The sequence below is a fragment of the Panulirus ornatus genome, chromosome 1 (genome assembly GCF_036320965.1).
Source record: "Panulirus ornatus isolate Po-2019 chromosome 1, ASM3632096v1, whole genome shotgun sequence".
Classification (NCBI taxonomy): domain Eukaryota; kingdom Metazoa; phylum Arthropoda; class Malacostraca; order Decapoda; family Palinuridae; genus Panulirus; species Panulirus ornatus.
This window is the reverse complement of record NC_092224.1, coordinates 54,390,531-54,416,742: the sequence shown is the minus strand read 5'-3', so window position 1 is coordinate 54,416,742 and position 26,212 is coordinate 54,390,531. Positions and strand designations below refer to the sequence as shown.

The window sequence follows — 26,212 nt, the reverse complement described above, 5'->3', positions numbered from 1 at the left end:
AAATGGGACTCTGTGTCATATTTTGTGGCCATAGAACACAACAATGCTTAGCTTTGCTAAGGGAATTGTTGGTGCGTTTCTAAACCATATGACGTATGTATATTTCATTGCTGTAATGAACAGTAAAATCACACGAGCGAAACAGGGGCATATTTTCATGCATGCAGTCTACACTCTCAAGAGTGAAACATTTCTGCCGGCCAGAGACAAGAAAGGATTTGATTCACCTTTTATGCAATACCATCATTGGACATCTACACCTGATTGGAAAATAAAGTCCATTTCATTATGAAGAAGCAGAAGTGACTACAGTAGTGTGAGTTATCTGCTACAGGAGGAAAAAAGCACATCCAAATCTTTGATGATGACACAGACATCTGTGTCCTTTTACTTTTTCTGGTAACGCAATACCAATACTCAGTTTTCCATGAAAATGTTCAGTAGAAAAATCATTGACATTAATGTCACAGCCATGACCTTAGGTGACAAATGTTTGCTCTTCGTTTCTTTTCATAGTGTGCGCGGATGTGACACTGTCCCCCTACCTATTGGGTTAGGATATGATTTGTTTCTGAAGTCAGACATCACGCTGAGAGCATTTACCAGCCAGAATGCCCTTGAACAAAAGTGGATAATGGAAGGATTCCAGTCTCTTCTTTGTACAGACGTGTAGTTACTCCATCACTTGCTGGCTGAATGCCCTCTTTGTTCATTTAAAAGAAAGAACCTTCAATGATGAAATGTTTTGACCCCGGAAATTAACGCTGCGCTACAGTATATTAAGCTTGCGTCACCTTACGGTGCTCGTGTGAACTGCAACTGGACAAATGAAGCGTCCCAAAGAAGAGCTTTCACAATATGGATAGAAGATAGAGAACCATCAGCCAACACCTATGTATGGAAGGAACGATTCCTCCTCCTCCTCCAAAATGTTGCATGTAGTTGTAAATCCAGTTCAACGTGTTTCAGCCATATAGAAACAGCTGTCCAGTTCATGGATTATCATGCACCACATAATGCATGGCATATGTGGTGCAGATGAGAACTGTAAAATCGAAAACGCAAAACTGTGTGTGGATTTCGGTGACTACTAAGAATAATAGGATGATGACTAAGCAGATGGTGATGGTTACAATCTATAACAATTTGTGCTGTGTTGTGTGTACCTGCACGTTAAGGCACTGTATCTATGAAATGGATGTGCTGTAACTAATATGGTTGTAATGCAAGTGATTAGGTTTTATGGCAACCTTGTGAAATAGTATGAATTAACTTTTTAGATATTGTATGTATTTTTTGTGGTAGATCCAAGATGGGCCCAAACGAGACGGAATTGCCACCTAAAATATCGGTTACATATATTTCAATAAAATATTTCTCGAATTCTGCCTAGAATAGTTTCAGATAAAAAGATACATTTATGAACATTACTCAGATCAGTATGCTATATTATTATTATTTTCTTAGTGGTCATTTTGGATTTTACTTTAAAAAAATCCCAATAGTGACAAAGTGGCACTCACCAGATTCTCAGCACAAGGACATCTCGTTCCATTTTCTGGAAAACGCAATATCACAGCCATGTTGTTTGACCACTTGACCGTTGAATAATACTGCACGAAATTGGTTGGTCACCACCACTCCTCGAACAGGAGTGGCGGTTGGCTTACCTGAGTCCATGCCGCTGGGGTTAAGCCACGGATTCTAGCCGGATACTTTATATACAGACAAATTTTCCTCCAAAACAACAACAAAAATCAGACAAAAGTGCTCCAAAGTAAGGTTGGATGAACTAGGCTTGTATGACGTATGATATAGACTCTTGGATTTCCACTCCCTAGTCAGTATTACAGTAATCACACCCCAGCGTACTTCATATATATATATATATATATATATATATATATATATATATATATATATATATATATATATATATATATATATATACACACACACACACACACACACACATATATCCACTTCCCCAGTCTCTGAGTCTCTGTCCTTAATGTTCTCTTTCTTTGAATAAAATTCACTTCCTTCGTGAGTACAAGTGCACACTTCCATAATTAAGGAATGATTGTTTAGGTATGACAAGGAACTTTGTAGGAATAGATCTGAAATCGCTGGCATATCTGCAGTCATGTCGTGCATAGTTGAACATCATGTTTGTAATCAATTTTGGAAATTTACGTTGCTCGTGTTTATAATTTTGTGACAGCGAACATGCCAGTTAAAAAAAAGAAAAACTATTTCATGTTATTTTTACTATGGTACCTTTTGTTTTTATCTGTAACTTTCATGTATTCCTTTTTCTATTTGAAAAAAAAGGTGAGTGGCAACAGTTCATGGTGGAGTGATCATCACTGGAGTCGACGACCCATAGTGTGTTGCCGGACGTGGTCGGGTATGGGTACGGCACACGGGTGATCCCTCTACCCTCCTCGTTCAACTGCATGAGCAACCAATTAGTGTTTTTCTATGAAGTGGTTGGTGAGTTAATGATATTTTGTGCATCTGGAAATGAATTCAGCTGAAGGAACTATTACCAGCATGGATTTACAGACGAGCATTAATAATTCAGAGATGTTTTGATTTTTGTACGCTAACAAACTTATCCTGATGGTGTGCAGGATAAAAGAAAGAAGGCCAGTTTTGGGTGTGTGTGTGTGTGTGTGTGTGCTGGACGACCATTGTGCTGCACTGACACTGACAAGTCTTGCCATAATGGAAAACAGCAGAGTGCTGATCCAATATAGGTAAGTGCAATGCTTCGATTGTTTACTTTGCAGAAGAGACATTCTCACTTATATACTAAATGTAACAACTTTGATACTGACTGAATTTGTTTATTAGGAGACATACTGTTGTATGATAAATGTATTTATTTTTAGTTTATTATAATGTCTCAGGGAGATGAATTTTACTGCGCTTCCGTTTTTGAGTGTGTTGAGTTGGTGAACTTTTGGTAAAGTTTTAGTGACATTGTGGAGGTAAGTTTATTAAAAATAGGTACTACTGTATATGTATGGTGTTATTACTGTTCTGGACATACAGCGAATTTTAGGTCAGGTTTGTTAGGTAAAGTTAGGTTTGTTAGATTGAGTTAGATTTGTTAGGTTAGATTTGATGTCTTTTGAACGATACTGACTTTCATTTCTACGGCAAATTACTATTTAGTGTGATTTCCCCCACTAAAAACCCTGGTTCCTAGGTGGATGTTCGAAACTCATTTTACCCAATGATTTTTGTGTATGCTTTGGTGTGTCTTTGTAGATGCAGCTTGTGTCAGTTGTAGTATATAAATTAACAGGGCCAGTGTTTGATGTTCACATTTATTTAACTGTATTCAGACTTAGCCAGGGGAAATGTAATTATATATATGATAGTAACCGGGGAGCGTAAATGATTCAGAGTTAGTGTTTATTATACGTATAACCAGGGGAGTGCAAATCATGCATATTTGATATTACACCGGGGGATTGAGTTCTCCAGTGGGCGCCTCTCAACTGGGAACACAGTCCTGCAGAATCAGTTTTTTGTCAGACCTACCAGTGGTCCGTAACGCCATAGACCTCCTCATTAAAAACCCTCGCTGCCTTAAGAGAATGGTAAAAGGAAAGATAGATACTTAAACTAAAAAGAAAAAAAAAAGGAGGGGAAATGCTTGCTTAGTGAAAGCTAAGCTACGCGTGGGTCAGGGGTACCTTTCCTCGTCATGAATTATGCTGTTCGTCCTGAAAGCAGATGATGTATTCAAAAGCTCATATTAACAGCAGTTATATCTTATAAAATGGTAAAATACGTGTAGTAGGGTCCAGATCCAATTTAGCGTGCTAAAAGCTGTACAAAACACATATGATGCTAGATGTGGTGGTAAATTTTAAGTTGGTGCAAGCGCGTTTTCTAGGATTATTGTGTGGTCTACCCTTGTGGAATGGTTGTTGCGACTGTATAGAGTGGGTTAAGAATGAATTAATTTTCTTGTCTTTAAACCGATTTTTCGATATTAGATTACTCGTTGGTGGTAGAGATAGAAGGGATGAGGAAAAGTTGAAATTCCATATTCAGACATCGACCTGTTTGGAAGCTAAAATTGTGTTAGTCGATGGTTTTTGATGTTTTGCACGATTCTGACCCTTATTTCTACTGCAAATCGCTACATTTTGAGATATCCCCACATTTATCCAACTGTAATGAGGGATTCCGGGGTTTTTGGTGGGGGAAATCACGCAAAAAACGCTCTACTATTGAAATCAAGGTTACATGCAAAACACCTCAGAAACCACCTGAAAATCAATTTTCACGGAAACAAACCTATCCTAACCAGGGCGTAACGTCACCCACCGTAATGTATGCATAGGTGTGTTTACGTAAATTGAACTTAGAGACTGTCCGAAACTGATTGTACCGTGGAGGTTAAATAGTAATAATGAAATAAGTTCAGTTACGTATAAAATTTTACATCGAGCGTGCAAGGCAGGCATTTTGTATAATCAAGTACAATAAGTATGTGTGTGGTCGATTTGTACGTGAAATCATAATTTTGTAAAGCATGTGCCGAGATTTTTCTTAGCATGTGGGATACAACGTGTTTTACGTAAAGAGAGGGAAGTGTACTTAGGGATAGTCGTGATGACGTGTTATCTAGAAGGATTCGACGTGTGTACATACATTTTGATGCTTTTTAGAAATCTGACACCATCAAAAATTGCCTTTTTGTTTATAATTATAAATGGAGCAACGAATGTATTTCGTTGTGTTACAAACGATCTGATGGTACATTAGGATTAAGATCCTATTCCTATAGGGGAAACAATTTCATTCAGTAGATTGATGCAGAATTATCCCCCACCCCCACCGGCGACATTGAAATCCTTAACTATGTGAACATTGATGTTGTTTTGGTAATTTTTCAGTCTTCTCATCATGGGTGAATTGTGTGAAGGGCGCGATTTTACCATTTTAGCACTTTGGGTACATTGTGTATGCAGTAGGCCTCATCTTCGTATAAATTTGGAACACTATTGACTTTGTCAGGAAGTGCCCACATTTAGTGCAGATATCCCTTTAAATAGGAACGTTTTGCTTTATATCAATTCTTGTTGATTGCAGGGAACTAAATACAGTTTTATCCTTTCATATTGCTTTTTTTTTTTTTCATTTTTTGTTGTATCGACATTGCACCAAAATAATTGCTTTATTGTCAGCCATCCGGAAGACTGTCACTTGCGAGAGTATTGCACAAGTACATGTGCATGGCGTCTTTAACTGCTCGTGTTCTGTTTGCAAGATTTTGACGAGTGTTAATAATGCACGTTCGTTACACTCAACTGTTGGTATAGGGTGTTCTTACCCCCACAATTTTCCTCTAATTCAAAGCTCTGCCTCTTTAAGGGAAGTTAAAACTGATGGAGTACGAGGTGTTATACCTAAGCTTCTACACTCAGTAGCGGCTTTAAACAGTGTAAGGAATCCAGTATAACCACTTTCCACATAATCTATCAACTGGAACGTGTGTGGCGGTAAAATGAGAAATTATTGGTATGGCGTTGGTGAGTTTCTTGTGTTTATTTTGCACCATTTTGGCCCATTTTGATAGGGAACTCGACAACACGAAAATAAAATGAAAAGGTTATGAACAATCTTGTGAACAAGTTGAATTTGACTTGAAATATGTGAACTTCAAAATTTTACAGCAAGTTGAATTTGGTTTGTTAAAGTGTAAACTTCAAATTTAAAACAAGAAACTAGAGCTGGCAAAAGTAGCCCCAGCTCCCAACATAAGATGAGTAAATGCCACATGATTTTATATGTTTTATGATAATCTTTAAGTAATAATGACAACTGTTTGATAACATAGAATTCTGGAACTTTTAAAGTCAAAAGACATAGTAGATGATTTTCCTGTTGACCTGCCATGGTCACTAGCTGTTACACCCTAAATCCAGCACAGTATAATCCACCAGTAAAGCGATTTAAACCTATTTTTTCCGTGTTTGGACGAATTGTACGGATGATGGGGTTGTTGACGGCACGACCCCTGAGTATGATGGCATGATCTGTGGTTCATAACGTCACACAGTTTCAAGCACTTAGAAACTTTTCCGCCTCACTGATATACTATTGACCGACATTGCCCTGCGTGACAATTATATGAATGAAAGATTGATTTCTCGTGTGGATATGAGGTGATAGTTCTCCCATAACTACAGTGCATGAGATTTGGGAAGACTTACTTGTTATGAAGATCAGCATTGCTAAGAACATCACGTTTTCCAGTGAAGTAATGTTACAGCTCTTGGCTTCCTCACCAAAACAACATATCCCTTTCAGAGTGTTGAAGCCTAACATAATCATAGTTATTAGCTGTGATTAACATTGATCATATCTGAGTTGAAGCTTAATTAACATCCATTTTCCCTACTGTTAAGGTTAATTCAAAATTATTTTTTGAATAAGGTCTAAGGCTTTTATCATAGGTCACTATTTTATTAGGTCTTATAATTCATACTGAGGACCATATTCTTGGGACAGAAGCGAAAACGTAGTTTTATTTAGATTTGATTCACATGTTTTTCTTGTTATTGTTTGGTGAACAATTGTAACCCTCGAAAATCAGGGATAATTCGTGTGTACGGGAAATTTCTCATACGAAATGTAATCCCTACGCCTTATTAGCTCATTTGTTTTAAACGATTGACCAAGTAGCAAGAAAAAGAGTATGTATATATATATATATATATATATATATATATATATATATATATATATATATATATATATCCCTGGGGATAGGGGAGAAAGAATACTTCCCACGTATTCCCTGCGTGTCGTAGAAGGCGACTAAAAGGGGAGGGAGTGGGTGGCTGGAAATCCTCCCCTCTCGTTTTTTTTTAATTTTCCAAAAGAAGGAACAGAGAAGGGGGCCAGGTGAGGATTTTCCCTCTAAGGCCCAGTCCTCTGTTCTTAACGCTACCTCGCAAATGCGGGAAATGGCGAATAGTATGAAAAAAAAAAAAATATATATATATATATATATATATATATATATATATATATATATATATATATATTACAGCTGAGACTGGCTCGTAATATTCTGATTGGATTGATATTGAAGAATAGTTTTAGTCTTTTGATTATGTCTTGCATTCTCTAGCAAGATTTATGGAGAAGCTATGGTTTTAGAATTGAACATTTGTTTGGGATGGCATTGATGTGCGGTAGGGCATGTGTCTAGGTGGTACAGTTCCCTGTAGTCGGACTCATCTGATTTATTCTTTTCAGTTTCGTTGACTGAAAAAGTTTCCACCGAATTTCATCAGTGTTGTCTGCACAAATGATCGAATATATCGATTCCTTTTAATCATTCTTGTTGTTCTTTTGTTGATGATGATATTGTTCCAGTTATTATCATCTTTTTCTGCTACTGTTTCTCTTCCTGTTGCTGTTATAGATATTTTCCGATGACGGGTAATCTGATGTATACATGAGAAGCACATTAACCATAGTCTACCATATCATGCCTTCGTTTTCTGAAGTTACCACATGAAAAGAAAATGAGTATTCGTAATACTAATTTTATGAAAATATTTTTTTTTTGTTATCTTAGAATTCAGTAAGCCTATATATGAAGTAAAAGACTATATATAAAAGTTCCCAAGACTGAAATAGATTTTAGAATAGATTTTAGGATGCCTTTTCTCGAATAACGTCTGGTATAGTCTAGGGTAAACGATGGCAAAATGTTATGAAAATTACTTCGTGCTACTAGCCAGCCTGTGGATCACAGACTGGATATAATTTTGGCTGCCATGTGGGCCACATCGTAACGAGTTGTGAAGAGTGACACCGTGACCAATGTGAAATAGTTACCTTCTGTGTGACAAGGTTGGACCCAGTAACGAACCATTGTAACAGGTTCACATTAAGACGCGGCTGAAGGGCCATGTATGCCGTTAGATATTGTCCAGCCCTAGATGTATCTTGAATGCTTGAAGCCGGTTGACAAGTTATTTCAGCAGGTGGTTACAGAATTCTTTGACAGCCTTAACGATCTTGCCAGACGTAGAACTAAAGCCGAAATAACCAACCAAATAATCCAAGACGCGGAGGCTCTCGATATATGGCTGGTCCGAGACGCAGACTGTTATAGTAAGAACGTTGAGCCAAACATCTTTTTTTAAAGAGCCAGAAGAGTGTTTCTGTATCAAAGTATATAACCATTAATACCATTTTATTGAACAAGGGTGTAGATCTTCAGTCTGCCAGTTGTCTCTTGTTTGTTTGTGTGTGTGTGTGTGTGTGTGTGTGTGTGTGTGTGAGAGAGAGAGAGAGAGAGAGAGAGAGAGAGAGAGAGAGAGAGAGAGAGAGAGAGAGACTAGGGAAGGTAGAGCACGAAGTATAGCGTGCAAAGAAGACCATGTCTTTCAAATTTCATGGTCAAAATAGAATTTAGTTAGAACAGATTACACCAATACATATCAATATTGAAATATGTTGTTAACATAACAGTAGAGAATTACTTTACATTTTGAAAAACGATGGTAAGAGGATCGATGAATAGCACTTGCCTTATCTATAATAATGTTTCTGAAATCTCATATATATATAATCTTACGTATTGTAGTAATAACGCCTGAGACAGGTCTTTCGTCCCACCTTTTAATGTGTAATTATTGTTTCTAATGTGATGGTTGTGCTTTGTGCGAGCGGACAATATTCGGCTGTAAAATCTTGTAGTGCAACAGGGATATCGTGTTCACTGTTTTAAATCTGGGAATATTCTGCATAGCACATCTTTGTGGGAGCGAGGTGTAAGGACGCAAGTTGGCGCTGGGTATAAGGGCTGACGCTTGTGCGGGCTAGGTATAAGGACTGCTGGTGGTGCTAAGTATAAGGAACTCTGGTGGTGCTGGGTATTAGGACTGTCGTTGGTGCTGGGTATTTGGACTGTCGTTGGTGCTGGGTATAAGGACTGCTGGTAGTGCTGAGTATGAGGATTGCTGATGGTGCTGGGTATGAGGACTGTTGGTGGTGCGGGGTATAAGGATTGCTGATGGTGCTGGGTATGAGGACTGTTGGTGGTGCGGGGTATAAGGACTGCTGATGGTGCTGGGTATAAGGACTGCTGGTAGTGCTGGGTATAAGGACTGCTGGTAGTGCTGGGTATAAGGACTGCTGGTAGTGCTGGGTATAAGGACTGCTGGTAGTGCTGGGTATAAGGACCGCCGGTGGTGCTGGGTATAAGGACTGCTGGTAGTGCTGGGCATAAGGACTGCTGTTGGTTGTGGGTATAAGGACTGCTGATGGTGCTGGGTATGAAGACTGCTGATGGTGCTGGGTATAAGGACTGCTGGTGGTGCTGGGTATGAGGACTGCTGATGGTGACAGATATAAGAGGCGTTGTTAGCGTTAGTCAGGTACACTCGTATCGTTGGAAAGTTACTGGTGGGATTCGAGCTGGTAGCCTTGAACCTTGAAGGATGAAAAACTCACTTAAGTGGGTAGTCCCTACCCTTAGATTTATTGTGGTTGTATTGTCTCATATTGATTCAGTATTGCATTATGCATTTTCTTTATGTTTGATTCCTATATTCTCGTTACCTAGATATGTTCAAGACAGTCGGAACCAAAGTAAGGTCAAGTGCTGCGTCAGTCATGAAATAGAGCGTAGTGATCACATGGACGTAGATGACATTCAAGTGTTTCGAGAAGAATCGTAGCGTCAGCTGCACCAGGGGATGACGGTGGGACACCTGATGTGCTCCGGCGTCTCATGATTCAGGAAGCTCCTGTTGATCCCCTCAAGCCCCTACCGGACTCATGAAGGCTCCTACTGGTCTCCCAATGCTCATATTTGTTTCCTAAACTCTTGCTGATTCCCCAGAGCTCCTGCCGACCCCTTCTTTGATCTTTATCAATATGAGTCTCGGTGTGGAAGCCTTTCCCAAGCTTGGATGCCTATCAGCGTCCACTTGAGTCTAACTCCTGTCAAAATTTCTACCTCTTACATTTTCTGTTTCTCTGGTCTTACAATGTATCATCAACAACAGGTTCATGTACACCATCTCCACTCTCCTCACAAAGGAACGCTAGCTCATTCTTAAGATTGTCTTTGGTAATGCAGATGAAGGTTTTATCCTCGAATACCTCTCTGAATTGGGTGTCAGAGGCTAGAATTTCAAATGGACAAGGGTTTGTCTGGCTGAACGTCATGCCCGGAGGCGCTTTTAATATCTGGCTGTATCTCATCCAGGAGACTTCATAACGAGTGCTATTTAGTCAGATAGTATGCACTATTCTAAAGCATCAACACTGATTCAACACTGGTGCTGATAAGGTCCGGATGACTTCGTACTTCCTCATCGGAAACATTCCAATTTATCCCTGACCAGTTTACGTACTCGGTCACTCGGTGTGAACCCTGACAGCAACACTAGTAAGACATTATTCAATCGTGATCGTGCCAGGAATGAAATGAAAAATGCGCCATGGTTATATATCTGACCTGACTCGGTACATCTGTCAAGGCACTGTTACTAGAACACTCCATGAGCCACAAGTTTACGAGATTAAGTCTGAAGAGAAACTGGCCAGGCTCCTCGCTCGTCTAGCTCCTCGCTATCTCCCCACGGACAAGAGCGTTACTCCAACCGTTAAGATGATGATTAGGAAGTTTTATCTGTTGTATGTGCGGTCTGTAGGTATCTTCATGTTGTCCATAACGATGCAAGTTTTGCTATATAAGCTCAGCTCACATTCCCCTCAGTCTCGGAATTTGTCGAGGGATTCGGTGTCATGGGTCTCGGAAATCTTACAATTGGTGCGAACTCTGCACCGCGCTTCCCACACGTTATTACCGACCCCTGACTCTGTAGGAAATAACCTGGTGTCACCCATCAGGCTACAGCAGCTGGCTCAACCGCACTAGTCGGATGATAAAACCTTACGGAATATAATACCAGCTGATCCTGCAACATTACACTTCTATACATCATAAATGAATGGATGAATGAATTATTTTTTTTCATTTAGGTATCCATTTGACTGAGAATGTACCGTTGATACTTTACAGTGCTGGGGGTCGTAATGATATCTAGTAATTAATCACAAAACAGGTTAAGATCAAGATGGGGCTAGATACTTATACACTTTGGATAAGCACATGAGTGAGGCACATCTGCCTAGTCAAAGTGGCAGATATGCTGCTCGTTTTACAGAACAAATTTTATGAATTATACATTATGCATGTAGTATTAATTAGGGTTGTTACACTTAAATAGTAAATGATATAAACATAACTAAAACTGAGCTAAGCTATCTGCTTGCTTTGTTGTGCTTATAGCGCTACTCTGCCATCTGTGTGTACGATCGCTGGTTGGCGCTAGGCTACTGTGATGATGGGCCGTCGGTGGGAGTTCTCGTTTGTCATCATGCTTGCTGGCTGGTTGGGGCTACGTTACTGTGGTGATGGACGTTGATCAGTGCAGGCTGGGGCGGTAAGGAGCTCTCGTTTTTCATCATGTTGGCCAGTTCACTCCTCATAGTCATGATGACTCCCCAACGCTGGGCATACATACTGATGGATCCATGTTGGACAGTGGCAAGGCCGGGTGTAGCGTATGCTAGTCTGTAGCACCAACAACTTCATCTTCCGCCAGCAAGAAAAATGAAACCGTTGTTACGGCTTCACGTCCTGTAAGGTGTGCTATCATGGGAGTAAGATACATTGCTTAGCTCCGCGCTCATGTAATCCTTTCTCTCTCGAAATCAGCTCTCGCAACGCACCCAGGAGAGTGTGTCCTGCAGGAATTTTTCCTTTCAGTCTTTTCTTATCAAGTTTTATGATTATGGCAAAGATAGGCAATTTGTATTGACAGTCTCACTGTTGAGTGTTATATTAATGACACAGCTAGGCAGTTTTTATAGATACCTTCACATGAACATAAATGTCATGACCGTGTTGATAACCTTATTAAAGTGCCTGTTTGCTCCTAGCCCCCCTCACCAATTCGTATCACAGAAGCCCGCTAGGACTGTAATCACAGAAGAGGTTTGAAAGTCTTGGTAGATGTAGTATTAAGCATTGTTATCAGTTTAGGCTAAGGAAGTGAAAGTATGGAAAACATCATGTTTATGGTGTTAATGTCGGAGTATGTCTAGGATACCCCGATCAACCCTACTGTTCACTCCTCTGATCATCTTATTCGAACCCCAACTCGTTCACCGTACTTGTATGTTGAATGCCCGAAAGCACTGTTATTTCAGTCCTCGGGGCCTGAGGTACTTAACATTTTTTGTCCACTTCATGAACACTATTGCTTTCGTTTATATTCTCGCACACACAATGCTTGTTATGACCTGAGTCATATATTTCATGTTTCGGTCACCGAGTTTGTTACTCATACACCGCATAGTATGTATATACAACATTGTGCTTGGCTATATGGTGACCCCTCAGTTTGTATAAGCATCAACTGTGGTATCAATTCTCGAATTTTTCCATGGAAATAAAGATATTTTAGGCCCCGTTATCATCCGCCTGCGTCACTGTATTTACCTGTCGTATGCCTCCATGCTTGCCTCAGCCTACCTGCTGTTATTTGACTCAGTATCCTTGAGGCACTTTTTATCCATAGGTAATTTTTTTTTTTTAGTTGTTTGTCGTTTTTGATGTTAGCGTGGTAACGTCAGGAATTGACGAAAAATGGCCTCGTTTTTCACGTGTAAAGCACCACAGCCCGATCCCCCTATCCACAACCAGGCCCCACATACCACTCCGTGGTCTCCCTTGACCGCTTCATATACCCTGGCTCAGCCCACTGACAGCACGTCCATCCTTGTGTACCACATCGCCCTAGGTCCTCTCTATCCCATGCATGCCTCTCACTCTCCTACATGTTCTAGCCCATAACTCAAAGCATTTTTCATGCCATCCTTCCATTTCCTTCTCAGTCTCACTCTGTCTGTCTCTCACTTGTCTCCTTCACTTTGACACGTGTATTCTCATAGTCTTTCCTTGCTCATCTTCTTCATATGTTCAGACCATTTCAACAACACCTGCTCTCTCAGCCACACTCCACTCACTTCTCTCATACGCTGTCATTCTTTACACGATCGCCTCACACTCATCTGAATTTGAATGACTTAATACTGTTAAGATGGTCGAGTATCTGTATATTTTAGCTCACCACATCAGCTTGTGGACTGGTTAAAAACAATTAAAAAAAGCAATAACACACCCTTTATGCAGATCTATTCTCAATTTGAACCATTCACTATCTCCCTTCTTCGCGCACACACCTCATTCTCCCGATTAAAATTTTTCACTTCATGTAGTATCTTTTTTCAAACACCATATATTTATAGCACCTCCCACAAGCCATATGTCAACACTATTTTACGCTTTACTGCTTGTTCATGAATACCACACAATTCATTAACTATAGCCTCAGTGATAAGTAATATGGTATATTCCACGAATCTGGATTTCCTTCTGTGATTTGCGTGTTTTCAGTATGACGTTCTCTGTTTTTCGGAGGACAGTTAAAGTTGTTGTTTGGTGAATATTTTAGCCACGCTGTGCTGATTGCTTTGGATATTGTGTAATTTTCGTTTGCTGACGTATTGTTGTGTTTAGAGAATAAAGAATAAGAATGGCAGAACATATTTTGAAGCGTTAAATTCCTTCTACGACGTTAATTTCTTTTAATACCTTGTAACCTGCGGAAAATTTTCCAGGGTTTGAACATAGTCTTTGTATTTTTACATTATAAAGTGAAAATAAAGTGAAATACATGTAAAAGTAAAGACTATTGAAAAAGAAATAACTCGGTCGTAAGATCCCCCGAAAGATCATTGCTCAGTTCTATGTGCCACATGGGTAACATACGCAGTGAACTTGGTCTTAGAACCATCTTCAACTCCTGCAGAAGGCGTTGACGATTTTCCGGGCGGTGGATGTGGCTTGACGTTGACGACCTTGATGACCCTGGCTGTGGGAAGGGGTGTGTGAGGGAGTAACGCAGGGGTGTGAGCTGGAGCTGCATTTGCCATATAACACGTCATTATTCATGGTTACTATTTATTCATATTTACGTATATTTACATGTGTGTACTTATATGTATACGATATAATTACTTCGAGAAAGTGGTAGTATGTGTAAGAAGCACCTTGCAGAGATACAAATGCCACGTTATTGGTAGGTTGTTCAAAGTAAGCCCGCTAACACTAGCGGCGCCCGCTTCACAAGTCTTTGTTATGATGTGTCTCCGAGTTTAAAAGGTTGAATAAGGCAACATTAGTGAGGGTTATGAAGAGCAGAAAGATGTAAGGTTAACATAACAGTAGGTTGAACACTCCTCCAAGTTGAACCTAACCTTCCCCAGCATCTGAAAAGTTGGTTGATATTAATGGTCATCACTGGAGGCTGTTGTGGCTCACTGTGTTCTCTGGATCGTAAACAATACCTGACAGCCTCTTCCAAACTGAGACCTACAATCACTTATTAAAAGAGTGAGGTACAGGAGGTTAGGTGAGATTTTTATAGGTTGATCTATGATTAGTTTCACCTGATTTGACGTTAATTACCCGACATTTTTCTTGATCTTCATAACCGTTACCCTGATCACGTTATATATCATACAATATAATGGATACTCTCCAAATCACACTTTGCCACTTTTATCATATTCTTTAAGCCGTTGCTCCGATTATACAAAGGATTGATCGTCCTTGTATGGAGTACTGCTCTCCCATCTGGCGTGGTTCTAGCTCTGCATTCTCACTTGACAGTCGAGTCGAAAGCGGTCCGCCTTATAAACTGTCCCAGGCTAAATTCCTGACTTGACCCTCTTACCTTACGCCGCAATGTTGGTTCACTTTCACTCTTCTGTAGGTATTACTTTGATTTTTGCTCCCGAGAGCTGGCTGCTTGTGTACCCCCATCACAAGCTAGACTATGCAATACTCGGCAAGCTGCTGCATCACATGATCACTGTGTGGCCGTTGGCAACTCAAAGGTGGGCCGTTTTGACACTTGCTTCTTTCCTTACACGTCGAAGCTTTGGAACTCTACCTTCTTATGTCTTTAGACCCAATAGCTTTGACCTGGCACACTTCCAAAGACAGGTTTTTCACTTTCTCAAAAATTGGTAAATACTTTCCTTTGTCTTTTATTTTTCCGCTTCATAATTCTCTTTATAATTCAATTGAGGCCTGGCCTTGATGTGCACTTTTGTTCGTCACTGGAGCCATCAACATGAAAAAAAAAAGCTCGTTTTGCCACAGAGCCACATAATATCCGAGCTTAATATTAGCGCCACATGGCGAAAAAACTGCTTTACCTATTTCTCTGTTTATGGTCAGATTTTCCCTCAGTGGTATCATAGCCTCAGTGTTCAGCACCCAAAGCGACATTATCGGTCTGTACTCGTACATGGTTCCGACTCTGCTTCGTTTAGGCTTCGAGGAGTATTAACTATAGTTCACGAACACATTGCTCGTTTTCTATTATGTCTTAAACAAAGAAGATGGCGATAAATAGCCGGAGGGGGTGGGTATGACCTTACGTAATGGACATGGGACCCATGGGAACGTGTTGTCCGAGAAAACCCAGAGTAAGGTCTTGTAAAGACTGCGTGGAATATTAATGTGTTGATATCCTGCATATAAACCTCTCAAGTTTTAAGAATGAATTATGGTATGCTTTAATAGATTTAGGATACAAAATAGCAGTAGTGAAATGTTTTCATTTGTCGATAAACATCGCCCCATTTTGGTCGAACCTGAAGGCAGAAGTTTGGCAGCCTTCATTAACGTGCCTCTTGCCAAGACGGGCGGGAAGTTAAGATAAATCTCAGCCAACAAGCTACGTGGGCACCAGTGACCCCAGTTAGTCTCTGTGTCAAAGATTAAGCCCACACACATAGATTGGCATATTGCGATCACTGTTATACACCAGAACATGTGTTAAAGTCTCATCATAAGATATTGTCTGACAAATATTTTTATAGTACGTTTGATTATACGGGAATTTTGGAAATTGTACGTTAAAAGACCTATGTTTAACAAGAATTATGGAATCTGCGTCGATCATTATGATGATTTCGTAAAGATCTTACCAGGTTGCACATTTTACACCACACAGATTGACCCACAAAAACACACACTCACAGTCACACAAAGGCTCGATCCATGCCAGTAACGGCATGTCGGGGACACACGGACGACTTGTGGCTGTGATGACGCCCCGAGATCAGGCTGTAATGAACTTGGGTCGGTGCCAGGCTTGGACCTGGTCTGTGTTCAGTCATTTTGGAAGGATCACACACGATATATTTTTCTTTATACGCGTGTGATCTTAGAACAGTCATGCCGTCTACCTCGCTTGGCTAAAAACTTGAGCATATTTTTTTGATAGGGTGCTTAGAGGACAGGATCAGAAGAGGTGGAATAGAGGATGGAATAGATGGAAATGGAAGAGAAGTGTGTACTGGTGTATAGTGTTTTTTTTTTTATGCATGTGGTTGTTTTTCGGGGAGCGTATTTTTGGTGCCGTATTTGTATATCGTCGGCGGACTGGGTGTGTGTGTATGTAGTTATATTTTATCTTTTCGTACCTTGTTTAAAGACCCCCGGTAGACGGGAAGGGGGGGGGGGGTGTAGTATGTCGTTATGCAGTATCTTTGGGTCGGTGAGAGAGGATTTACTAAGCTGAGCTAACCATTATTCATTGTATACATCGATGGATGACCGGAGCTTTCCTGAGTGCTTTGAGGCTTCCAGGGAAGCGTACTATTTTTCGGTAGTTTGTCGTCGTTGCCTTCAAGTCTCTGCCATACTTTCTGTGCTGCTTCTCATTAATATGAACCGACTGGTTTAATATTTAGTCGTTCGTGCTGTTCTACGGGATTTTCAATGTAGAGGGAATTTCTCATGTGATACGAATCGTAGTGTAACTTCAGCATGCGTGATTTAGAGGCGAGGAACGATGGCTAGGTTAGGTGTTGACCAGGTGTAATTTTTGGTTCTCATGGAGGTTCCAGAATCTGTACAGGCTGTTCAGGTCCGCTTTTACCCATGCGGATCTCCTGTTGATATATCTATTATCAGATCTCTTGATGTTACTGTGCAAACCCAGGATAACACAGCTCTTTTTGGGTTATATTCTTCTTAGAGTTACTATAGAAAAATCGTTAATTTTTGTTTATATCGTCCGGCCCCTTTCACATTTGTTTAATCTGGTTGCCTCCGGCTGTATCAAACAGGTATGTTCTGGGAGCGAGTTGTTCTAGACCACTATTTGCGTAGCGTCGTCTGCACAGATCTCCGTGCTCATAGCACCACCTGGTGGGGGAATGTCAACTGTGTAATTTATAAACAGTGTTGGTGATAGGACGCTGCCCTGGGGTATCTCGCGATGTGAAAAGAATTGAAGGGACGTGGCCGAGTTGATGATCATTTCTGCGGGGCGTTGGTTTGAAAAGTTACACAGATGTCTTTCTGTGGCGTCTGGTATGCCTGGCTGTGGTGGTTTATATTGTAGCTCGTTTGTCCACACTTTTTCCAAAAGCTTTGTTGATGTCCCTTTGTATAACCATGATTTATTCCTTGTCCCCTGGAAGTTGCAATTCTTTTTTTCTGCCGCAGTCGTAGATGTGGTGCTTTTACCCCTGCATTATAGAAGTTGCTATTTTCAAGGTGTCCACCTAACGTGAGGTTAATCACCCTTTCAAAAAAATTTCCTTTGGGATCCCACTTTTAGGGAGGGAGATGGAACGATAATTCTTTGTGGTCTGGATCAGCTGAGCTCTCCCCTCCTACTCCCGCCAAGGAACATAAATCTCTTGTGTTGTCACCACCCGGCGCTTACAAAGCAACATCGTCGTATTGGTCGTCGGATTTTCTTTTTCTTAACACTGGTGAATAAGGCTGATTAATTAACGTTCTTGCTTGCACACATAGTGGGTACATTCAGTGTTTAGTTGGGAATGCAAATAGTTTGTGTACTGTATTTTTAGCAACATTTCTAGCTACTTTTGAGGATGAATCTAGCGGCAGTTACAATAATGAGTTAGTAGCAGTGTATATTGGCCGTCCAGTTGGCCTGAGGCAGCTTTCTGACGTTCATGGTGTTGTTTGGTAGCTTGTTAATGCACTGTTGGTTGGGTCTTGCTGCCTCCTTCGTGGGCATCTCGACTTATGGATACGAAAGAAAACTTTCACATCTATTCCTGTAAGTGCATGGGTTCTGTGTTATTATTAAAGGTAATGAACATGGTTGGGTAGAACTTACTCGTCTCTCTGGAATGTTGTCTTGTATTGGAAAGAAGCCTTGAATGTGGCCGAAGGTGGTCGCACGGTGCTTTCCGCCAAAATCTTCCGCTTTCAGGATCTTCTAACTTGACACCCATGTGAGAATTATGATAACTGCCTTGAAGAAGTTCAAGATTTTTAGACTGGCAGCCCATAACTTACCGCTGACGGCCTGAACCACCTTGGTAGTTCGATAGGCCTTGTGCTGAAATAACCAATGATAAGATTTGCACATCGGACACAGCACGCACACGTACCCATCCAGTTGCGTTAACACAGACAGACACACCCCCGACCCGTGCCAGTAATGTCCTTGAATGATGATGCGTAAGTGAACACTGCGCTGGAACCTTGGAGGCTTGTGAACTTTATTATGCCAGTTTGGAGAGTAAACTTAAGCCATGAACTTCATGTAACAAGTAAATAGAACAAATATGAGACTGATTACAGAGCCACAAAAATGAATGTTGCCGGAAAAAGCAGCAAATATTAGTACGTGATGTACATGCATGACTAACTCGAACAGCAAACTAATTATCAAACATTTAGTTACGCCATGAAGAGATTAATTATATTATCTCATTAATATAATTAAGGGCGTCGAACTTGAAAAAAAATATTATTTCTTGGTCCTGAATGAGACACCTGGGTTGGGTTGGGACCTCACGTATTGGAGACGTTTTTACCATAGGAAAGTCATGCTCAGGCGGGTTGGGAGAGTCGTCTTAAGGCGCTGGGACCTGCGGGATCTTCGCGGGATCCCATCACTTCAACTTTCTCTACAAACACACAACTTTTCTGTATGTTTTTCGTTATATTGTCTGCGTTCACAGTGTCCCCACTCCCCCTCCCCCCCTTCCAAGCTGATCCCATTCATGTGTCTTGGATTGGATGCGATTGCGAAAGTCAAGGAAGAGGACACAGAAATGATGCAGAACAATGCCTCTGGGGTGGTTTTTGATGCAGCCAGATGGAGAAATTGTGATCACTTAAGGAGAGGTGCTGGAGTTAGGGTACGGTGAAATATTATAAGGTAAAGGAATGTGCTATTAGGAGGTGAATTACTTAGACATATGAGGATTAACGATGCTGTAGATGAAGGATTGATTGATGAGCTTGGAATGGGGTGATTAACGAGGGAATGGCTTGAGGTCACTCGTATCCCATATGAGGGACAAATGATCATTGTGATAAGGAAAGTGTTGCCAGTGATCTGAATATTGGTTACGCATTGTTACCACGAAGGAGCGGGAATGGTGTCTGTTGAACAGGCAAGGACCCTCCCACTTGAAATGATTCGGGTAATTGAAAACGATGATGTTGTTTGTTATGCTGATGGAAGTGTCCAGGATAAGAAGAGCGGAATGGGATTTGTGACACGAATGAATGGGTCCTTGAATAAGAAATGTGTGGGGCTCGTAGCCCCGGGGGGGGGGGTTTGAACGACCCTCCACCCTTCGACAGGAAAGATCCACTTTTGTCATCATAATTACATCATGACGTACAACACCGATCGTTATTCTGTAAATAAAACCTCCTGCGTCTTTTGAGGTCTTCAGTCATAGCCATTCGTGGCTGCTGACCCAGGTGGCGATAGCCATGCACACTGCTGCCATCACTCACCCGCACCCCAGGGACAAGGCCGCTGTGCGAGGGAAGACCCACCTTTATGTACGTACGACCAACTCCCCTCCAGGGAAGTCTTGGCTCTGAGTGGTGGAATTTCCTCGGCACAGGCAGTGCCAGCTGCTGCCAGTGAGTTGTTGAAGGGTGGAGAACAGATGGACTTTGAGAGTGTCTTTATTAAGACGATGTAGATAATACGTTAGTGTTAAGTGGCTCAGGTTTGGTTACCTGCACATGTTTCATTCCTTTGGTTACCTGTACATATTTCATTTCTCTGTGTACCTGTACATGTTTCATTCCTCTGTGTACCTGCCTATGTTTCATTCCTCTGTGTACCTGCCCATGTTTCATTCCTCTGTGTACCTGCCCATGTTTCATTCCTCTGTGTACCTGCACATGTTTCATTCCTCTGTGTACCTGCCCATGTTTCTTTCCTCTGGGTACCTGCACATGTTTCATTCCTCTGAGTACCTGCACATGTTTCATTCCTCTGTGTACCTGCCCATGTTTCATTCCTCTGTGTACCTGCACATGTTTCATTCCTCTGTGTACCTGCCCATGTTTCTTTCCTCTGGGTACCTGCACATGTTTCATTCCTCTGTGTACCTGCACATGTTTCATTCCTCTGTGTACCTGCACATGTTTCATTCCTCTGTGTACCTGCACATGTTTCATTCCTCTGTGTACCTGCCCATGTTTCTTTCCTCTGGGTACCTGCACATGTTTCATTCCTCTGTGTACCTGTACATGTTTCATTCCTCTGTGATTCTGAAGCAAAGGAAGGATGTTAGGGGAATGAAATAGATTTTCCTTCACCTAAACCTATTGGACAAATGAATGCTATTAAGAGGAAATTGCGAGAGGAGGAACTTTTGCGAAGACGGTATGAAAGAAGATGATAGAAGTGTAAACTGGTATGATGAAATATTTATAATGAATAGGATATCATACGCATAGGAAAAATAGGCATATCATACGTGGTTAGGGTACGACTGAAATACAATTGTGGATTGAGGATTGATGTAAAATGTGTCCTTCGGAAGAAGAGGATTGATGTAAAATGTGTCCTTCGGAAGAAGAGCGTACACTAAGAGCATTATGATAGTGAGTGTTTAACGTACCGTCCAGGCTTAGAACACGAGATGATATCTTCATTAATGCCAGTAGGTTAACAAAACGATTGAATGAGGATGTTCAAGTTTGGAAAATAGTAAACAGAAAATTATTTGATTCCTGTAGAAAAAAAAGTCGGCTGAAATTAGTGCTGTTGTAATGTAGTCACTGCATGGAGGTCCCCTTTCTCCACAGGATTATTTATATTTTCAAATAGCAGTGGACCCAAGGCTAAGCCTTGCGTCACGTCGCTGGTAATGCCAGTTCACTTGGAGGATGTACCTCATACCTGTCTTATTTGTCCCCTTCTAATAATGGAAGCCTCTGTCCTATGATGGAGCTCTTATTCCTGCTTTTAGAGCTACTTTTCGTACTAGATTCCAGTGAAGAACAGCGTCAAAGGCTTTCTGGCATTTCAAGAACGCATAGTTTGTAGCATCCGTCTCTTTGATCTGAGATAAGAACTCACACTGTACATCTAGAAGATTGGCTGTGCATGACCGTCACCTTAAACCATGTTGTCTCCCAGTTACAGAATGTTCTCCTCTGCAGGTAGTCATTCCTTTGCTCTCTGATTATCTTTTCCAGTGTTTGATAAACCACACTTGTTAGTGAGGCTTTTCCAGTGTTTGACAAACCACACTTGTTAGTGAGGGTTTCATCCTGCCGTTCAGCGCAGTTTACCGACCCCCCTTTCTCAAATATGGGCACAGCATTTGCCCCCTTACACGTCTTTGGAACTACGCGTTCCACTCGTGACTTTCTGAACCACATTTCTCGCGGTGTAGCAAGTGCCTCCTCTGCACATTTCGGGGGAAGCTTCATCAGGAGTATGGGCTTCATATGGGTCATCTTGTTGTAATAGCTTGATTTTATCATTGCTGGCCATGACACACCTCATCCCCGCCTCTCACCTTGGTGATGCTGGGACACTGTGATGCTCCACAGTGAAACCACCGCTGAACTTAGCACTCCATCTGGTCTCTTATATCCTCGTTATCCTCAAGAACTCTTTCCTTCGAGTCCTTGAGCTTGATTGGCTGCTGTCTGACGGACAGTTTGTTCCTGACGAACGTGGGTAAAAGTTTTGGAATGTCTTTTGCTCTTTCCTTTGCTTTTTTTTTTCTTTTTATATATCAAAATCTCTCGGCTCTACCCTCCTTACTTGGCAGTGCTTACTCACTGCTATCTCGCTGGCTGGCTGCACTGTCTTTCCACAATACGTCCTGAGTTCTTTCGCTTTATTACGTTTTGTGTTTCGGAAAAACTCTCTCTCTCTCTCTCTCTCTCTCTCTCTCTCTCTCTCTCTCTCTCTCTCTCTCTCTCTCTCTCTCTCTCTCTTGTGAGTAATTACCTATCTGTTTTGACGGGAAGAGACTTTTACGTTCGTGGGGCCACATCTCTTGACCCTTCTTTATCACACAACTTCTCACATTTTTGTACGTTGTCTGCATTGCCATGTCTTCAATCATTTCATACCATTCATCTACCTTTCTCATACTATTAGAATACTTTCTCACGTCTCATCTAACAAGTTTCTTATTTAATTTCATGTTATGTCCTCAGCTTGTTCTATCCCTTCATCTCTTAAAGAACTGTTCTCTGTCTACGTCATCGATCTGTTTTGAAAACTTAAAGGTTGTGTTCAGGTCACCCTTGGCTCTTCGCGCTTCCAAGGTGGGTAGATTTAAAGCCTCAAGCTTCTCCCTGTAACTCAGTTTTCTTGATTCTGGTATCGTCTCTGTCACCCACCTCTGGACCTTCTGAATTAGCTCTCTGAATTTCTTTAGGTGCGTTGACCAAACTTGAGAGGCATATTCTAGTTTTGGCCCAGCGAAGGATGTGAACAACTTGCTAAATAGTTCCTTATCCATGAGCAATGTTTTCCTAACAATTGCCAGCAGAAGATTGGCCTTGTATGTCCTCCTAAGGTGGGACTCTGGCGACAGGTTTGGGACAGTGTCGACTCCCAAGACTCACACACAGTAAGGCCTGCAAATTGTTATCTGCAAGTTGATAATCATATCGAGACCTTCCTTCAGTGCAACTTATTCTGATAATCATATACATCGTTACTCACTTAAGAATTCATTTACTGTACAAGAATCATGATATTTTATAACGACAGTCTCGCTGGAGTTACCAGTGATGCAAACATTCCCTCACACCTGCCTTCTTACTGTCCTGAACTCCTGACGAATGTCATGGTTCCACCTGGCTGTGTCTGTAGGAGGTGTACGTCCAGTACAGTGTCTCTGCTCAGGCTGGCCTTACCGTGCACCGGCTGGCTGGTCAGTAGTTCCTTGTTCATGGTTGACGCACTGAGGGACATCGTCCTCACTGTCTTTGGACAGTATATACCTGTCTACCGCCCCACAGACCCTGTCCTTCCCTCATACTCTGAAGGATGGTTTGTGCTGTGACCACAACGGTCATCCTCACCCACCTGGTTACCAGTAAACCGCAGAGCAGATCAGGAATTTGAGTCATGACGATTACTGCCTGATCCATAATAAGGGTCGGCTGTGGGTAAGGGCTAATGGGGAGTCAGCCGGAGTTATCGCCCCAAATGACTGTGTAAACCAGATTTGCTGACCGGTCGTGTTTAAGCCACACTTATCATGGTTGTGTTCCCTTCGGCTGTCGATGGGGCAATGAGAAGGATTCACACACTCATGATAAACAGGCCTTTTACATTGCCATCTGTAACGTACTACACCAGCCCCTTGTTTTGACTTTCTACTTCTCCATGGACTCGAATCGTTCTTCGACGCTCTGTGTCATCCTTGATGATATCTACCTACTGAGGCAGATGCCCCTGTGACGCGGCGGGTCACCTGAATTCTTGAGTTCACTACTACCATGGAAGCTTCTGAAGCAGCAGACTGAACCAAGGCCATGGGTTTCGTTAGGTTCATGGTTACCGAGCCGCCTCCTGCTTATACTTTATTACGTCGTGGAAGTCAGTCTTATACTCACGTCATTCCCCAGATGTTTTATGTAGTTCTGTGCATCCTCAGGCAAACACCCAATGTGTACAACTCGGGGAGGGGAGTCACATAGTTCCCTACGTCTGTCTGGTCACGCGAGGTTGTCGGTAGAAGTTCCGTACAAAGCTATCAAGCCCTACCTGCAGATCACTAGATATAAGGAGAGAATCATATTTGGATCAGGTTTAAGCATATTGGTTTATCGTCAACATGTCGGGAAATAGTTGTGAAAAATGAATATAATTCATCACTTTGTAGCTTCTGAATATAGAGTATACTTCTTAAATTGAATTTTAGATTGGCGAATCTTTATAATCAGGCAATGACTGTTAGCGAATACCAGTTCATTAACCATTAGGATTCCCCCACAACTATAAGTCTGGGTAGGTTGATAGGCTATATGTATTTTTTTTCTTATTTGCGGTGACTGACTTGACACTGGTAAAAAAAAGGCCCTAGTTAAAGGCAGTCTCGAGTAAAAGGACTCGACTCTGAAAAGCAGAAAGGTTTTAGGAAGAAAGGACGAAAGAAGGAAGAGAATCCCTTAGCTGTCGTTCAAGGTATCATAGTGGCCAGTCCTGGAGAGGTTGGTCTCCATAGTAAAACCGTAGGATGCAGCAGCCAGATGCGTGTCTCGATATTCAAACCTTGAGGGCGGGGACACATTTGAACAGTTCACGGGAACAGTATCCAAAATGATACCTGTATAACAGAGAGGTATAACAGTGTGGCGTAGAGAGAGGTGATGCCAGGAGAATTGATTAGATGAAAGCCTTTCGATTCCTTTCGTGTAAGTAGATAGGAAGAACCACCTCAGTTAGCAGTACTCGGGCGAATAAAATGCCTTGAAATCTGAAATATCTGCTCACAAAAGAAAATGAATAATCTTACCTATACAGCACTCGCAGCTTTTGAGAAGTAGATTTTATGATGTTGATTATGTGGTGTTTCCAGGATAGAGTGGAGGACATGGTGGCGGCCAACATGTTTTTGTTATTACAAAGTTGAATTGTGGTGTTTTATGAGGAAGTCGATTGACTGATAGAAATGAATATTATCAGAATTTGCGTTTAAGCACGATTTGATTGGGTAAAGTTACTTCTTCATTCTGCAGTGTTGCACAGGACCGAGATAAGAGGGAAATTATATTCAGAAAGAGAAAAGTAATGATCATTCAAAGGAGGGGGGTAGGTGCGAGGGGTGGGGTTGGGGGACTAGAGAGTTGAGATGTGTAAGTTGGAATCATCAGCATAAGAGATGATAGGGTTAGAAGCAGACGAGAGATCATTTACAGAGGGAAGAAAGAAAGTAGGTCATGAGACAGAACCTTGAGGAACACCAAAGAAAGGAAGTTTAGAAAGCAAAGACGTATGCTACACCCTGTCGAATGCTCTGGAGATGTCGAGGTTGCCACAAAAGAGTCACTATAACCTCTGAGAGACGAGGACCAGAGATGAGTTATGTAGGAGAGAAGATCACCAGTAGACGTAGCTCTACGAAATCCATACTGGTGATCTGAGAGAAGGGATTGGTGTTGTGAGTGTTCGAGTAAGTGAGAGTTAAGAAAGGGTTTCAGAAGCTGTGGAAGTAGGTGAAATAAGAGAATGGAGGGGTTCAGAGCGGTCTCCTTTTTTTTAGGGATGGGCTGCACCAAGGTATGCTTACACGACGAAGGAAAAGTCTCGGTTTTCAGACAGTGGCGACATGGGCGAATAAGGATCGTGGTTAACTCGAGGCACAATCCTTTAGGACTCCTTTAGACTACACGCCTTTCCCGTGTGGTGCTGGGAGAGTACTCGGTAGACCCTGGGCGAGGGAAATGTAGGAGATGGCATAGGTTCATTGGATGGGGCAGAATCGTCTTCCACAGCAGGATTAAATAAGGTATCAAGAGAACGGCTTGAATAGTTCGAGAGATTGATCGGGTCGGATGAATGGAGGAATGACTGCCTTGCAGAAGTTTTTGAAGATGAGTATGGTTATGTACCAGAGATATTTGACAGCAGAAGGTGTCAAATCGGCACACCTTCTCTTTATGATGTGGTTGACTTTCCGAAGACCAGCTTTAGCCGTGATTACGAGCAGAGATGAGAGTGGGTTGGAGTTCAGAGAAACGGAAGAGTTTCACGGCCCGGTACGGTCTGTCCCTGATGGGAAA

At 41.6% G+C, this 26,212-nt stretch overlaps 1 long non-coding RNA gene across 2 annotated transcripts in view; it reads left to right on the top strand.

Moving 5' to 3' along the window:
* LOC139749023 (uncharacterized) overlaps positions 1-26,212 on the top strand; it is a 1,138,420-nt gene that overhangs the window by 91,567 nt on the left and 1,020,641 nt on the right. The window contains exon 1 of one of the 2 annotated variants that reach the window (XR_011712872.1): positions 2,372-2,762. The exons of the other annotated variant lie outside the window; for it this stretch is intronic. This is a non-coding gene — a long non-coding RNA (uncharacterized lncRNA). Of the gene's footprint in view, positions 1-2,371; positions 2,763-26,212 lie in introns of those variants that run through there. 2 annotated transcript variants of the gene reach the window in all.